Here is an 18,553-nt window from a genome sequence, read left to right as displayed (position 1 = left end):
GGGTGAGATGGGGACCTCCAGGTGGGAGGTGGGCGCAGTAGGGCTTGGGGGCAAATCAGCGAAGTCACTGAGATGATCATGGGTTGGGGTCTGGTCCAATTTTCTTTTCTTGGAGTTATCTTGGGTTACCAAGGGGGTCACCTCCTTCTTGTCATTATCTTTCTCCTTGTCGTCTTCCAACTCACTTTCCTTCTCTGCCACCGAATCCACCTCCTCTGACTCTGTTTCCGACTCATCACTAGACTCCTTAGGATGAGGGGAAGGGGGGTTAGGGGGATGGCACCTGGGGCTCTTCCTGCTAGGGAAGCGGGGAGAGGGTTTGGCTTTTGGGGTTTCAGACTTGACAGATTTCACAACGCGCACTTCCCCAGAGTCTGAGTTGGCAGTGTCCTCCGAGGAGCCACCTGAAACCCCAATGGACTTGACTCTTGTCTGGGTTTTCAGAAACTCAAAAATGAGGAGCAGAAGACCCTCGTGAAGGGCAGGGTTCTTGACAGGGCATTTCTTGTAACTCTCTATATTCTTAGTCATAGAAGTATAAATATAGAATGGAAAGGAAATTTTCACTTTATGTCTAAAATGATTAAGCAGAACAAAATGATGGGTCCTGACTCTATCAAACCTGGATTCCAAAGTGACATACTCTATGATGATCCTCAGAACAAGCCCCCAGAACTTCTTGATGGACTCAATGTCATAGTAGGTGTCAATCTTTACCAGTTTTCTTTTCTCCTTGTCGTTCTTTACGAAAGCGTTGACAGCATTGGCGGACATCTTATCCCTGAAGAAGCTAATGCCTTCCTGGGAGAAACCTGTCACCTCCGCAATGAGACCCTTTGTAATTTGGTGGGAGACACCATCAATTTTGACCTTTCTGTTGTGCCAAGTTTCAACCCATGTTACTACAATACCCAACTAGAGTTTTTACAAAAAGTGTGAGATCTAGTATAACATGCCTGTATCGTATCAATGCGACAACTTGAAAAACATAATAACAAGGGCACACATCAAACTTAACACTAAAACCCATAAGTTACTTGAGACATCAGACAAAAAGATGACACGGCTTAATATTTGGTAGCAGGTATCCTCTAAATTTTCTTGTCATTTCCTTTTGCTCTTGCCTTGTGTATTTGTCCAACTCATTTTATACTTGCTAATGTTTGTACAGTAACAAACTTTAGAGTATCTTCAATTTAAAATCATCCAAAGTTCTGAATTATTATTGCCAACTATGTATAAAAGAATCAATAAAGAAATGACCAAATTTTATGTAGTATAAGAAAAATCTGTCCTCTTTAGTTCAAATTCAAGTATTGACAACTCCTAAGGTAGGGTCGAAATTGTACTGATATGCAAACTAAAAAGAACATTTGAAGCCAGGAAAAATCAACTTAATGCTATTTCACATGTGCTTCACTAAATCTCAAAAGAGCATTTGAGCATTACTTAAAAATCTTAGTACACTAGTACTGCAACTATCTTGACATAAAAAATGAAATACATTTCATTTTCCTTATAGTTGCACTCTCTAGCATTCAGAATGAGGTATCAAAATCTACTTTATAAAAACAATACTACTCTCTTCGTTTCAAAAAGTGATCCTTAACTAGAAGGCAAGGAGCTTTCAACTCAAGGGAAAAACTAAAGAAATCTTTTACACTTGATGACAATGAATTGGTAGGATGCATGCTAGTTATTGAACCTGGTTGGAGCAAAAATCAACAAGATTCAAATTGAAACCATAAACAAAATCCATGCAAAGATTTAATGACAATAAAGAAACATTTCCATGTAAAGTCAATAGATATCCCATGTAACACATTCCAAGAGATGACAACAAGATGGCATACAAAAAATTGAAAACTGAAAAAAGACCAAGATTAAAGGATTGACTCACCTCCTCCTTTGACACTAGTATAAGCTAGTAAAAGGGAAATGCAAAGTAGACATCTTGTGTGTCATCCCACAAAGCATCAGCCTGGCATTGACCTAGCAATGGTCAAATCAATAACTATTTCTTATAAAACTCAAAGATTTCAAATTAACATCATTCTCCATGAAGAGTGTACTAGAGTTTCTCCATTAAATCTGCTACCCAAATAGAGAAAGAATGGACGATACTAAAGACAATGATTTTAGGAATGTCAAAATGGAGCTGACTTGGCAAGAAAGAAGAATATCTTCATTTGTCATAATTATAAGTGTAAGTGTTTGTCGGGTGTTGGGAAGAAAGTAATGAAAAAATTATTCACACTTCAAACCTTAAATGTGCATCTTCCTCAGTAAAGAGAACTTATAAATAAGTTGGATGAATAATGAGAGGACTTCATTGCTTCTAAGACACAGTAAATAATCTTAACTTTTGGCTACAAAAATGAGAAAAAAGAGAACAAAGGTGTTTCTATCACTCTCCCTGCAAGGGCAATGAGAATATTATACTAACAAGATAGGTCTATGAACTTTAGAAGGCAATGATGTAGATTAGCATATGCTGGGGACAACATCACCGAAAACACTATAAAAATTGGCTTGTTAACTATGATTTCCTTCAAATAAACCAAAAGAAAAAGGTGCTCATTAGAGACCAACGATATTCTAGACACTTCAAAAAAATCCAACTATACTAGATTTGTATCCAAGCACTTGACCGCATAGATGTACTGGAATATATTGAAAACTCAATAAAGACAAAACGTTAAAAATGTCACTGCAAAACATAGACTATCACTTTCTAACAAACAACTTTACCGCTCTAACAACAAGTAACAATTACGGCTATCAACAATCCAAGAAAAACACAAAATTGCCATAATCCTTGGAATAAGCAAATTTCAAGCTCCTTAAAGGATTCGGTGATACCAGTTCGAGGCACTTATCACCATAATTTTCAAGCCTCAAGCCCAGATAGAGTAATGTTTTCCAATTATCAAAATACCACCCAGAGTAATATGCAAGCTACCTCAACATGGAACCTCTAGTCAGCAACCTGACATACCATTCCCAAGTAATCTTTCTTGTGCTCTATTGTAATATAATTTGATGCATTTTATTGACAACATAAACTATTGCCTATGAATTAAAGTAATGTTTTGAAATGTTGTAACAAATATAGAATAGACACTTTTAAAAGCATTATATCAGATAATGGAAGGGTTTGCTCTACTAATTGACCTGAAGTTTCTGTCTAATATCAACCGGCATTCCTTGCAGAACAACTCTAAACTGTGTAGCAGATTATGGAACATTGGCAAGATGTAATACAAGCTTCATTGCCACAGTTCTCAACCCAGTACATGCCCGCAATGTTCCAACACAATAAAGTCCATTAACTCATAAATTTGTACAAGTCTTAATTTCTCATTTTTCTTGCAACGAAGATTTTTAAAAAGGAAACTAAATACCAAGCAACTATATAGAATAAATAAGAGCCAAGCTTGATTATACCTATAAATTTTCTTCAGTGTCTACAGAGAAGGACATAATTATTGCTTGTAAAAGCAAATCAAGGACATCTTGTTGGGACTCACTGGCTTCTATTAAAGTGTATAGGAGGAGAAGTTTTAAACTTTCACCAATAGATGATGCTAGCTCACTTGTCACTAATTTCTGCAGCTATAAGTAAAATATGTCAGAACACCATCACATGTTGAAGCAATAATGAGTTCAAAGAGAATAATTAGGTCGCTTGATAAAAAAAAGTATATCTCAATTATGAATATAGAGATATATGCATTCCTACACAAATACCTGTGTTGAATTTTGAATTAGTGAGAAAACATCACTAGCAAGCTCTCCCATGATAAGAAGAGCTATTGTGTAGTTGTTATTCTTGAGATTCTCCATGACAATGGATGCAAGTTTTCTGTACAGCACTCCAAATATTTTCTTTGATGTTAGGGTCATCTGAAGAATTATTTACAAGCAGAATTGATCTTGTCAAATTTATCATTATTCCAAGCAAAAGCGTTAATTTCTCAAAGAGGTCCTTGGATGCTTCACTAGTTTCTTGTCTGTGAAGTATTTCAAAGTGCTATTCACAATCTTGTGTAATGGTTTGCATCAAAGATCCTAAAAGCATTTCTATCTGGTCCCTACTCTTTTCATCCAAGCAGCTTTCGTATGTAGTCACAAGTGTTAAAACAACTAGGTAAAGAACATTAGAAAGGAGAAAAAGAATTCCATCCCAATACCTGTTTAGAGATAGATTACCATTTTTTATTTAACCATAGAACTCATACTTTCCAACAGATTACAAGGTTTAATATGCTAGAATTCCAGTTTCTTATAGATGTAAACAATGGGAACATTACAATTTCAGAAGATTTATTCATTGGAAGGTAGAAATAAGCATTCTTGCATTGAAGACTTTGCTATGTTCCGAATGATAGGAAGAAGTTTTTAACATTAGAGTACCTAACAAAAATATTCATACAAGCAAATAATATTTACAGGAAGAAATGTCGCAAAACAGTAAATTGTGCTATCAATTCAGCTGTGATGTCTCCTATAAATGCAGCAACCATGGACATGGATGGTCCAGTTGGAGCTGGAAGAACATATCCATAGCTTGCATAAAATAGGGTTGATGCCATTTGTGTCTGTGTCTTTGGACCAGAGTAAGTAGGTCAAGCTTAAAATGTATTCCAAATTTAATATCATGAAAATTGCTAAGACTTCATTGAAATGTTTCATGCAATTTCACATCTAAAGGATAGCATCTACATGTTTACTCGGTTTACAAGTGTCCTTGCTATATATGGACATTTGATCATCTTTTTGTAACTCAAAGAAACAAAGCAACTTTCAGAGTAAAGCTTCTGAAAAAGTTTTTCTCCAAATTTCAAGGTTCTACGTTTAGATTTTAAAGTGACAGATTAACTGTTCAAATAAAAATATACAAAAGATGCACAATTAATAGAAATAATGAGCAAAATAAGTGATAACAAACCTTAGAGCTTAGCCGGCGAATAAGTCTCTCAGACATATGTAATGATGAGGCAATTAGATCAATGTATCTTGGAAAATTGGATTCACCACTGCAATAAAATAATTAGGTCAATATCAAGACTTACCATTACTTCAAATTAATTCATAGGCACTTGCAGCAACAAACTGCAAATAAGATAAAGAAACAGGATTTTGTTGAAATAGTTAGATCATAATACATACACCATTTAGCAATTGTATACATCGGCCAACCAAAATGCCACAACATATTAATTTATGCAAAATATCTTGGGTTGATGTGAAAAGACAAAACGTGAAGCACATGAAGAAAACCTTTTCACCAAGTAATGATACCTTTGAAATAGTTTATGCATGCAATGCATACATAGCTCACTTATTGTAAAAACAAAGCTTTCATCCATGAAGTATTTATCTGGAGAAAATTTAATAACCTGTTACATTTAAAATAAATCCCATTCATTAGAAGATAACCCATCTGAATACTTTCTCCTAAGGAATACTTATTACCTACAAACAAAAATAACAACTAATAATGAGATATTGCATTTGAAGGTCTAAAACAAAGATCCCCTGAGCTATGTTCCATTGACATTTGAATAAGAATCAGAGAGATATAGAAATGGAAAAATGAACTGAATAAGTTATTTGTGGAAATAAAAGCTAAATTAGAATTAATTATGAATTTTATATCTTAAAAAGGAGAATGTTGGCACAAAAGGGGATATGTCTACAATGGATCAAATTTGACCTTATTTTTTGACTCGATGAGGTGATAAACAAATTTTGTTTATGGCTATGGATGATGTTTTCAAAGGAGAATGTTGGCACAAAAGGGGATATGTCTGCAATGGATCAAGTTTGACCTTATTTTTTGACTTGACGAGGTGACAAACAAATTTTGTTTGTAGCTATGGATGATGTTTTCAAAGGAGAATGTTGGCACAAAAGGGGTTATGAAACTGAGAAGTTCGGACTCGGCTCGAACTCGGCAAGCCGGTCTCAACTCGTGACTCGACAAAATTAAAAGGCCCTTGAAAATATACTTTTATAATTTTATATATATATATATATGAAATTATATATCGTATTTCATGACTCTAGCTGAGTCAAAAAAAATCGGCAAGGTCTACTTGGCACAACAACTTAGACTACTCGCACAACTAGCATAGAGTCATGGAACTCTAATATATGTACAGCAGCAAATGAGTTTATACACCACTATGCTAATATCAAAGCAACATAGCAAAATATATTGCCACATATATCAATGTCTTAGTCCAATTGACATTACCAAATGCCAAAATACACCACCATATCAATGTTTCGGCTCAAAAGCAATCATGTGAGCATAAATAATCAACCATCAAAAAAATCATCATCATTTTGTTGTTGCAAATAAGAAGCACAAAAAGTTAAAATCTTCCTCTTCAATGTCTTTGGGGAGTTGTCCACACTTGCAACCACGAAGGAACAGCTCAGAAACAAGCTTAGAGCACGCAATAATCACCTGTCAACACTCCTTCAGCAATGGCAACCAAACAAAAAAGTTTAGCAATGGAGGCAAGAAGTTTTTCTTTTCATTTACAAATGCACAAATCACATATATAACAACCTTTTTGGTCTTTTTAGTGGTCACTTTTAGGATTGGAGGATCAAATAAACCTAAGTTGGCAAAAAACAAACTTTATAAAGATGTCGATGAAAATGACATTTTCAATAAAATTCGCCCCACATTTGTTTCAAATACCTCTGTCCACGCGAAAATTCTTACAAGGTCCTTGTGAGAGAATTTGGAGTGAATTTCCCTAATTGTGGCAGAATTTTGAGTGAATTCAACCCAAATCCAACTTTGCAATGAACCGAATCTTGAATTCCACATTCCAAGAGCGAATGCGTTAACTTAGAGGATAACTTACCAATTGACCTTGATGAGATTGATCCGGACTCTAAGTGGATTGCTGCACTTACTAATGATGATTATTATGTTATCGAGCATGATGATTTGGAAGTCATGGAAGAAGCGAGCCTTTCAACTCATATTGTTATAGGAGTTAGGCAAGGCACTTTTCAAGAAGAAGCGTCATCATGGCCTCACGTCTCCTAGCATGTAACTCGCTAAATTTAATTTTAAATGTAACAGGTTATTGAATTTTCTCCGGATAAAAGGACAGAGGATGTAGTTGCAACTGTCGTGGTAGAGATATATGTGAAATGTTGTAGTGTAAACAAGTTAGTGACTTGTTTGACATTATATATCAAAGAAATGAGTTCAAATGGAACACAATCATTGCAGGAAATTCAATAAATGGATTTGTTGAAAAAGTATTAACAAAATTTCATGCAAATGTAATAGTTGTATGTAAAGGCAGACTCCATAACCTTTTCCAGTATTCTCCCTGCTTGTACTAAAATGGAGGTTTTAGCCAGGACATGGACATCCATAAGAGTATAGAAGATGTAGAATTGTTTTTGCATGTTAAAGTTTCAACTGGCCTTTTAAAGATGTATTCAAAGAGTGGCAACATAGACAAGGTATGTGAAATGTTTAACAAAATGCCCGTGGACTACAACGACTGCATGTTAGACACAAAAATGGATGATTTGAATAAAACTTATTCAAGAAAATACAATCAGCAAGTATAAAGACAGATCCCACAACATTTCCAACATCCTCCCCAATATCATCCACGCCTGTGTAAAAATGGGAGTTGTTGAATAGGGTATTTGAACTCTTCCAACAAATATAAGAATGCAATCATACCTCTTCTTGGAACTCTTCCATAACAGCTTTTCCGACTGCTGCTTCTTGTTTAGTAGCATCCCTCTATCTACTTATTTCTTCCTCTGTTGCTGCAATATCCATCACAATAGTCTCAACCTAAAAAGACAAAGAAAATGTCAATTAATTATAAATAATGATAGCAGATTTCATCTTTGAAATTCATACATGAAAAATATAATATTTGACACAATAATTATATATAATTTAAACCAGCAAAGAAAGATTTTGTGGGCAGACTCCAAACTGATAAAACACAAGTAGCTCTTAAGGTAAAAAAAGCTTGCAAAAGTGAAAACTCTCACCCACCCACCCTGGACGTATTTTTCAAGATAAATGTTCTTGGGGCATTCAAAGGTAACCTAATGTTAACTGAGGCCAGTGCAATGCTATTAGGATAAATTGCAGAGATAAACCCAAAGGTAACCCACCCCGAAAGTATTTTTCAAGATAAATTGCAGTGATCTGTATAGGTTCATAATAAAGTCCACAATATAAACAATGTGAAGGAAAAAATGGATTTACTGAAGCTTACCTTTCAGTTCTAGAAAACACATTGCTCTCAAAAGGAAAAATGTGAGACAATTATCTAACAACCTAGAAACTCTTTACATTGCTAGTTTTCTTTTTGTAGAGCCAATTTAGAAAATTTTCAGGAAGAAAAATATTCATGGGCTTAAAAGAACTGCATAGTTCAAAAGAATTTATCAGAGATAGCACCATAGTTGCAAGAAAATATCATACAAATCAGACACATCATTATCATTGTTGCAAGAATATATCTACACATTTGAAAGAACAACATATCATTATAAGTATTATTACAATCATATACATTGCATATATATAAGGATTAAAATTAGAAATAGCAATTTCAGTACTATAAGCGACATTATCATCACATACATTGCATAAGGGTTTAAATCATAGATAGTGATTTCATTTATAATTGTGACATTAGGAACATTCTCAAGTTTGTAAAGTCAGATCCGAAATAGCATTCATAACTGCAAGCAATAGGAAGAAAATATAGCTTAATCTCCATTCTCAAATTAGAAAAGGCTAGTATTTTTTGCATGAAAAGATCATCTTTTACAATTAATCACAGTCATGTCACATATAGCAGTGACCAATATCCAATAATTATATTTTTCTGAAAATAATATTATAATTATCTATTTATAGCTTATTGATTGCATAACTTGAACATTCAAAGTGGTATCATAAACTGTAATTCATATAAATAATAGAGACTTGAAGGAAATAAGTCTCTTGCAACTAATTTTGTTAGGTGATGACTCAATTCGATAGTTCAAAATGGTGCATTACATACTGACACCTCAAATTGCAGATTTTAGACCTTGGATACTACATAGTTTAACTCACTCTCAAAATAATAGTCAAGGGAAATAGTAAGGCCTCCTTGAGGGTTGATTTTCTCTTCAAACATCAGTATTTTTTCAAACACTTCAAATGAATACTCTCAATGAGTAATCCAGCTATGAAAATCCACATAAATAGTGCTCCAATTGATAATCCTCAGCCTTTTACAGATACAAGCAAAACTTGACTTCAACTCTCAGAAAAGGACAGGAAACACACACCAGCACTTTGGAAAACAACCCAAAACTCACACCACAATTGATAACCACACTTGACACCACATACAAAAAAATACCATTTGTTGTTACAGTCATATAAATACCATCTATTGCCACTTGTTACATTGACTAAAGTTGATACATTCATATAAATACTATTTGTTGTTTCAATAGCTCATTCAGAGGCTACTGTCAGACATTTCAAGTGTTGTTGCTGTTGCATCTAGATAGATTTTTTATCAAAAAATAATAGGCCTAATTTATTGAGAATATATCCCATTACTGAAAATATAAAATTGGAATAGCTTGAGACTATATCTACCTCTTTTTGTGATGACACTCATGGTTTGATATTGGCTCAAAATCCTTAAGAAAAATGTGTGCCTCACTTATACATTGCTGAATTTACAAGAAAGAGAACGCAAATGACTCTTTATCCATGAAAACTGTACCTTTATATACACTTGGTCTAAATCTTCCATTACTAAAAAAAAAAAAGCTCATATTCATGAGATACCCAAATGATGGCTAAGACCTTAAACAATGAAACCCGTGAAAGCCAATTTGCAAATTTCTGAAACATAAAATATGATTTGTGGTTTCGATCCAATAATGTGAAAATAAGCAGATTTGGAATACCATGAATCAGTTTTCCTTCTTGAGAAAATTAGCTCAACATAAAGCCAAAATCACATTGATCTATTAGTAAAACTGAAATCTGCATTCAATGAGGAACTTGAGAATAAAGAATAGATTATTGTCTTTGTTTTCCTCTTATCCTAAAACCCTTATTCCCTTTCATTAACCGATTCCATTAAAACCTAATTTTTTCAATGAAGATACCATTAAAAACTCATAAAAAAACTGATTTTTCAAGCAAATTCTGCTCTAAAAGTCCTCATTCAAACTGATGGCATAACATAGGAATCTTGAAGAAGTTTTATCCATAATAATAGAGTAATCAATCAACTTCAAAACATAATGCAATAAATCTGATCCAACCAAATATGTATCGGTTTTTTTCTCATATTCGACATGCCCAGATAATGCAATGAACTTAATAAAATTAATGGGCTGGTTCTTGACACCATGAATTGGTTAAGGCATTGATAATATTATCCACCACCCATTAGATGTTCGACTGATTCTTGAATCAGCCTATAGGCTGTTATTAATAAGACATGTCATTGCCATGTAATACAAATAAGATGGATTGGTTTTATTTAGAAACAAAATGGAAATTTTTCCATTAAACCAATCAATTCCTCCAAAAGCCGATAAATACAACTCAGAAATTTTTTAATTCAACTCTTACTTGATCCAAACCAAAAAGAAAATATTAAGTGCAAAACTTTGTGTTTTATTAGTTCTGACATACTGTGGACTGGTTCTAATCACTTCACAAAACATGGGATTTCATTATTAAAACAACACTAGACTAGGAGGCACAAATACAAATATGTGGGGTGTTGTATTTGAACCAGAGTTATGTGTTCCAATTTCAGAAGTGAATGGCATTGTTCCATATGTTTAATTAACAAACAACGAGAAGAATTTTCTTTTTCTGAAGCACTATGTGCAATATAAGCCATGGCCCATTGGCAATAGAGCTGCAATACAATGGTACTAGCTCCAGTTCCAAATGTTGTAACACCATCATATTTAGAGAAGATTGGGTCTGAGAGAATAAATAAGAAGTGTTGTTAGAAGCTTGCAACCCCTTCCCAATCCACATCTATTTTAGATGATACTTCAAAGATGTCATCTTCTGCCAGTTGCTATTCTTCCAGTGGTGTCATATCTCTCTATTCAGAAGCAGGTGGAACCTCCTAAAAATATAGGCCATGATCAAACATATGTGCTATCCCATCAGCTCATTGTAATGAATACATTTCTATCTAATGTTGATTCAAGGTTATCATTCATAGTGACATCAGAGAACAGAGGATTTAAATCTATTAGCCTACAAGGTCAAATGGAATTTCCAGCAATGTTTAGTGCTGCTAAAACAAAGCTTGTTCCTTAGCCAGATGCCATACCATACAAATTTACCTCGCATTCCCAGCTTGTCCCAATATACCTCATCATTCCCTGTGCAAACTGCGACAAAACATCCCATAACAGTTAAATTTTGCCAAATAGATATGCTTACTTCTGCAAATAATTTTTTTAATCAAAATCCATGTTCATTTCTGAGGCTAGTACTGAATTTACATCTTCAATGTGTAAAATGGATGCTTGTGATGCATCATCTTTACATGAAAAGGATCAATTGAGACGTACTATTTGTTTTGGTTCTTTCCAAACTAATATGGTGAACACTCAGCCAGATCTGGTCCCCCAAAAATCCTCTTGCACTCTCATGGGTATAGAAATACCATCTTTGATTTTTGAGACTAAAACATGATTCCCATCTTCTGCTGCATCATCTATATATTTACAGAATCAAATGGGACACCCTGATTGTTTTAGTTCTTTCCAAACTGATATGATGAACCCTCAGTCACATCCAATGCCTCTAAAACCTGCTAGCACTTCCGTGGGTGTATCAATATCACCTTTCATGTCTAATGTGTATACTCTGCCAACTACACCTGCCTGTCCTAAAAAGATGGAATCTCCTACAAAGGCTGGTTCAAGCCAAACATATAAACTGGTAGAGAGATCTACTGATTTTTCTTGGAACTGGTATGAAACCCTTGATGATAGACCTGGTCACGAGGGTTTTATCATAACTTCTTTTCTAACTGTTAAAAAAGCATGAAACTCTAGAAATTTGGAGTGGTTATAGCTCATTAAAAAATACTTGGTTTCATGTTGAAAAAAATTGGCATAAGAAAGAACTTTGATGCCTTGGTAGTAGACCGTAGAATACAGGAAAATATTGGTTTTTCAGTGTGAATGCAAAAAAAGTGATGTTCCTAAAATGTAATGATTCTGAATGACACATCAAAGTTGGATAATGAGGAAGTGAGATGTTTAAATCTTGTATTACGCTTTGAGGAAGGACTATAACCATTTAAGAACTTGATTGTATGAGTCTGGAACGCATAACTGATTGTCATAATAGTTCGCAAGGTATGTTTGAATCGTGATTGAATATCTGATCCTTTAACAAGTGCTTGTTTTGATATTGACACGAATTCCTTGGAGAATTGTAAATGTATTGATTGTGTTCCAAACACAATTATATGGAGTAGATGTGTAGATAGTCATGAAAGGGCTGAGTGGACATTGCAGTAAAATATAATGCGATCAATTGAGAGTGTGATCTGATGTTGTTGAATGAAACGAAGATGTTCACTCTTGAGATAATGACTTAAAGACCATTTTGTTCACTTTTTTTGTTTTTTTCCTGTATTGACATCTCCAAAACATAAATGAAGTCATTCCTCCATTTGCAAACACAAGGAAGAGAGAAAAATGGCTTGAGAGAAGAGGCAGAGATAATAGCAATGGCAGAGGAGGAGCCTAGAGCACGAGTAGTTTAACTTATTTCCTTCAAAAGTTCACATTTATCTGTTGTGATCAATGTAAACTTGTGTATGTGTGCAAAGTACCTTCTATTTATCTTTGTTTATCTCCATATTGTTTATTCATTAATGATGCATAAAAAGAAAATTTAAATCATCAAAACATCTTTGAATTTCTTGGGTTTTGCAATTCGCCAAGTTTTTGTTGGGTCTGGATGTCAAGTATGAGTCTGAGTAAAAAATCTTCTTGGCAAGTCTGATGCGATTCTGAGTCTTGTAACCATGATTCTTAGAACCACACATGAGCCACACCAAAATACTATTAACCGCTTATGTTTGTCCATCTATATATTGATGAAAAGTTGTACTCTTCTTAAGGCTTGAACCCATCATATTCCACAAAGCAACCAGATTTTATCAACAAACCATATGTCTCTTCCTGAAACAATGGAGAGCATTAAAAAAATAAATCAAGTCTTAGCTGCTCTCAAAGTAATATTAGTCCTGTAGAAGGTTCTCCCAATGTGAAGTATCTAAAACTTCGTAAATTCTATTTCAGTGGACATTAAGGCAATCCTTGGTTAGTGAAGGCCATATGGAAATGAGAGAAGAATTAAAGATTATGACAAGAGGAAAAGTAAATGTCTACCACATATGCGCAAGCTGTTTAAAGAGAAGATGTATTTTCATTTATCAATAAAATCTTAGCTTTGAGTCAAGATGAGGAAGAAAAGCTCATTATGGAAATGTTAGATCATAACTTCCCATAAAAGACCAAGAAATCCTTAATCGGGAAGACCACTATGAGGTTTCATCGACTGTGAAGAAACAAAAATAGTAGTCTGCAAGGCTCTTTTTATAAGATGTTTGTGGTTTACAATGCATATCAACCATAGGCTTTAGCCTACAAAGAGGATATGGACAGTCTTCAATTCAGATAAATGAAGTCACTTTACAAGAAGAAAGTTAGAAATAGAAATGACAAGAAAACAACACAATAAAGGTGACAATCAATGCTTTACTAATTCACATCAAGGACATTAGACATAATCACTTCAGAAGCATATGAGTAGCAAGTAGGGTGAAAAGTTGAAAAGAAGAGGGATGATTGACTTTGTTGCTATTACCATAATAAATGTTCAAAGAAACATGTGGATAGCATATTAAAGTGGACAACAAAAGTATGAAGATCATAATGCAAGTATATGCAAAAGGAAGGCATGACAATCATATATCTCATAAGAGACCAGGGATCATGATGAAGTAAACAATCCTACAGTGTAGAAACATAGTGTCTCTGATATGAAAAAAATGCTAATTAGTAGCAGCAATACTATCGTGGTCAAAAGTGAGAACCAGTCAATGTAACATTTGAAATTTGTAGTGGCAAAAGGCATGAAGTTTAGGAGAAAAGGTGTCTTTCCAGGCTCATGAGTATCATTTGCCCATGTGTTGAGTGTCATTTTTGGATAAGTATGCATATGTGCAACATCAAGTATGATAAGAATGTCAAAATATAGGACAAAAGATTTGCAGTTCAAAGGGGAGGATAGTCATTACAAATAAGAGGCAGTCAAAATTTGGATAGCAAATGAATAAAGGTATGAACATGAAGTATCAATGCAAGAGATCCTTGAAAAAGAGTGCAATAATTATTAGTTGAGACGTAGTTCTCCTATGATCCTATTAATTTGAAATCTTGTTGAAATCATTAATACTTGGGAATGAACAGATGATAATCAAGAAAGGTGAAGAATGGGTGGAGGGGACTAGGGGCCCAAGGGCCCAGGGGCTGAAATTTGAGGACATCAGGGGAATGGAAGTGGAGCAATGGTGGGGTAAAATGCTGATATAAAAATAAACATGAATTGAAATCTTGTAGGAAAAATATGCATTATAACATCTCTGTGAGTGCCACAAGAAAGGCCAGCTAGTTTTTATGAATTAAAAGGTTGCAATCAGTATGTAATTGCATGCGTCGTGAAGCAAGATTCCATAGTCTTTTAATTATTCAAGGAATTAGTCATAAGTGGTTTTAAACTTTGGATATAAAGATTCATTCAAAACTCCCTTTTACGTGTACAATAGTCAGAGTAATATTTCACATCTCCGTCCCATATGCTTTCTTCACTATCTTATGACTATTAAATAGAGTTGTAAATATGCACACAATAAACCTATTTCCATTGTTACCACTCACCCATATTAAAAGTTTAATGGTCTCTGCCTGGTGACCTAGGACCGTCCCACTATCAAAAGGGAATAGACCCAATCATAATAAGGATATACAAAGGAGTGAGATGTTCCTTAATTGGAGGCAAGATTTATATATTGAATAGGATCATGGAGACAAAGTCTCATCATGTGTTCAATCTTCTGGGATGTTTGGTAATTGACTCATGAAGGGTTGGATCTCCATTGATTAGAGAACTAGGGAGTTAGGATCTCACTTATATTGTGCTATTCTATAATGGAATAGGGTCGTGCTATATAGAAATTGAATTGTGTTTCTTTCTGATTTGGATTTCTCTCAAATGTTGAATTATGTTTAGATTTTCAACATCTCTTTCTTTATCATCCAGTGATATCTACATGAAGCGCAAAGAATTTGATTTTCCTACTTGATCTGTTGCATTTGAGATGGATGTGTGCTTTTATTCTCATTTAATGTTCTATTTACCTTTTGTTTGCACTTCAGCAGTGATTAATTTGCAAAGAGTTACCAGTTGTTGTCACCTTTCCATTCTTAGAGGAAAAATGATAGGGAGAATGCATCAAGGTTCATTCTAGATGTGTCAGAAGTGTGAATTCAATATATTTTATAGATTTGTTATCAAATATTTTGGTCACCTTTTCTCAAACATATGACAGGTAATCTGCCACTTCAAGATTAGTCAATGACCTCTTACACCATGTTCCAACAACTACCTCAATTGATCTTCTACTTCAAGATAAATCAATGATATGTTACACCATGTTATGACAACCATCTTAATTACATTCTCATCCAACAATATTACCCAGAGACAATTCAAAAAATAATATGTTCACTTGATATCCAAGAAGACAATATAAACGTTCTTAGGCGGGTTGATTCTTTGAAAGACTGATATTTTTTTGCTACCACTATCAAAACATAGCATGTCATATGTTCATAAGAACTTACTTTTTAATTCTTCCGAAGTGGTAATTTCTTCTTCCCTTCAAGTTGCACTTCATAATTTACACTAACTACCCTTCCATACAAATATTGTCAAATTCGTAAAAAAAAATTAAAAAATTAGAATCATAAAGGATAGAATAGTTATCGTCAGTCAAGTAAACAACAAATAATGAAAGATGAATGGACATTTTCTATTTTCAATAAAAGTCTAATAGATCCAATTTCATATAGATGACGATCTTCTCTGGTTCACATTAAAATTATTTATAAATTTTCTGTTGTGTGAAATGTTCTTACACATTACAAATGACTTGGTCAAGAATATTTCTACCATATGTGGCTGGCTGCTAAAAGATATTAACATAGTTGGTTCATGACTCAAGTTCATCTCAAGAAAATATTGAGAACTTTCTATTTTAAACATTATTCAAGAGTTATGCATTCCCAACTAGCATTTCTACATGATATCAAGATAACCAATCCACACATGACAAGCCCATATTAGAAATCCCTAATATTAAAAGATATGGTGAGCATAAGTTCCTAAATCAAGGAATACACAATTTTAACTACTCTAATGAGAGATTTAATTTGCCGAGCAAGAGGCAGCCTTCCCTCCACTCTTTCAAGTACTGTGTTCCAAATGTTTGTCTTTCACAAACTTTAGTATGCCACATTTGGTCATTTTCCTTCTCCCCAAAAATAATATATCTTTTTTGCATAAAGAGAATTTATAATTCACATAACACCATCACCGACCAAGGTGTTACTTCTCACCAAGAAATTGACCTACTCTGCTACCAAATACTCATCACTTCGTTAAGCCGTGGAAAATCAAGACAAGAAAGTGAGAGAAACTCGCACTGATATTCAATTTGAGAAGGCCAACCTCTTATTCATCATCCATTAGGTGGGGAAATGATAGAAGAGAATGAATGCATTGAATGCATGTACTAGCAAGACGTACTAGTACCTTGTTTTATTGCAGTTCTTATCTCAAAGAACCCCTTCTAGCTGTTGATACTGAGGAATGTTTGTAAATTCTTCACTATTTCAGAAATGAAATCAAACCTGCATTAGATTATGTATACCCTGTTACTGGATGTTGGGATTTTTTTGCCATTTCAAAAATAAAATCTGACATGCATTCGATTGTGTATATATCTGTATTTTAATCTTTTCCTCTATTTCATATTTAAAAGTAAATTTGAAAAGAAAAACCTTGGATATGCAGGTTAATGTTCTTATATTTGTAGAAAAGATAAAATTGGTTTCACCAGACTTTTATATTATGTCTCCTGTGGGCTTTTAGAATGGAAAAAATAATACCATTGAAAATGTCTATGATACAATACTCAAGTATTGTTAAAAATATTTCCTATCTTTTAAAAAAATGAATATGAGAAAGAAGGGTTTGTCAATTTGATGATGAAATTTACGAATAACTAATAAGTAAAAGACATGGTAGATATCTATAAATGCTCCCAGGTAGCTTTTCCTAGAGAAATGATGAGGAGGAAATAAAAAAACTTCATAGAAAAGTTACCTGGAAAATCTTAGCAAAACAAAGCTTTCTTGAACCATTCATTTTTTTGGCCTCCTGTTGATTTAATACCTAAATCTTATTTCATAATCTCCAAGTATTTGACATATAGATATCTTGAAGGATGAGATTCCAACTAATTTTCTCCAATTCGTGATCGAGAAGACAAATCTCGTTCAATTCGGTAGAGATTTCAACTGGGTTTTGACAAATTGGTGGGAACTTTTCTTTTGAAAGAGAACGTAAAACACTGGTTATGCCAAAGCCCCTTTTCTCTGTGAAGAAAGAAACTGGATTTTAAAAAAATCTACACCAGATCCATTTTGATAACATCTTCTTTAGGAGAGTTCATGCGCTGAAATCTACTACCATATATAAATTGAAATAAACACTCTTCTAATTTCTAGCACACTATCAACCTGCCGGTCTCTGTAAAATACCATTGACGGTTGTGTATTTACCGGGAAAACCTCAGTATGAAAGGAAACGAATGGGGGATGAAATTATGTTCCCGCGCTAAATTAGTTTCTTTTTTTCTTAAAATCAAAATATAAATTAAATAAGATAAATTAAAAATTAAAAGACTAGACAGAGCTAAAAATAATTTTTATTTTTATTTTTGATGGATATTAGATTTTTATCTTTAAAAAATATCTTAGAACTAGTTCAATGACTTTAAATAGAGTTAAAGATATAAGTGTTCTTGAGTTAAGAATAATAGATAGATTTTGAAAGGATCTCAACTCATTTACATGAAATCCTGGAATACATATGTTAATTAAACCTTAAAACTAATAAAGAATCAAATAAAAGTGGATTTAGCGATAAATCTATAAATCATAGCAATGACCACGAAAATAATAATACTCCCTGCAAGAGATCTAAGAGACCAACTCAAGGTGGGATGAAATCAAATCACTTTATAAAGCTCTAACAACTTATAATAGCTCTAATCACACAATTGTTGAGTTACACTTTCTCTATGAATATCCTCTCTTCAAATACCTAGTCTTGAAATGTTGT

The 18,553-nt window shown here is 33.8% G+C and overlaps 1 long non-coding RNA gene across 2 annotated transcripts; it reads right to left on the bottom strand.

Moving 5' to 3' along the window:
• Positions 1-3,524: 3,524 nt before the first annotated feature.
• LOC149561656 (uncharacterized) lies at positions 3,525-17,980 on the bottom strand. Of its 2 annotated transcripts, XR_016363464.1 has the most exons (7): positions 17,534-17,980; positions 16,961-17,058; positions 7,733-7,849; positions 5,305-5,402; positions 4,952-5,039; positions 3,751-3,865; positions 3,525-3,609 (listed from the first exon to the last, which is right to left on the bottom strand). It is a non-coding gene; the product is annotated as an uncharacterized LOC149561656 (long non-coding RNA). The 2 variants fall into 2 exon arrangements; XR_016363465.1 differs by lacking the exon at positions 16,961-17,058.
• Between the last annotated feature and the right edge of the window lie 573 nt (positions 17,981-18,553).

Source organism: Cupressus sempervirens, chromosome 4, assembly GCF_028749045.1.
Source record: "Cupressus sempervirens isolate cs-2001-9-10 chromosome 4, ASM2874904v1, whole genome shotgun sequence".
Lineage (NCBI taxonomy): Eukaryota > Viridiplantae > Streptophyta > Pinopsida > Cupressales > Cupressaceae > Cupressus > Cupressus sempervirens.
This window is presented reverse-complemented; position numbering and strand designations above follow the sequence as displayed.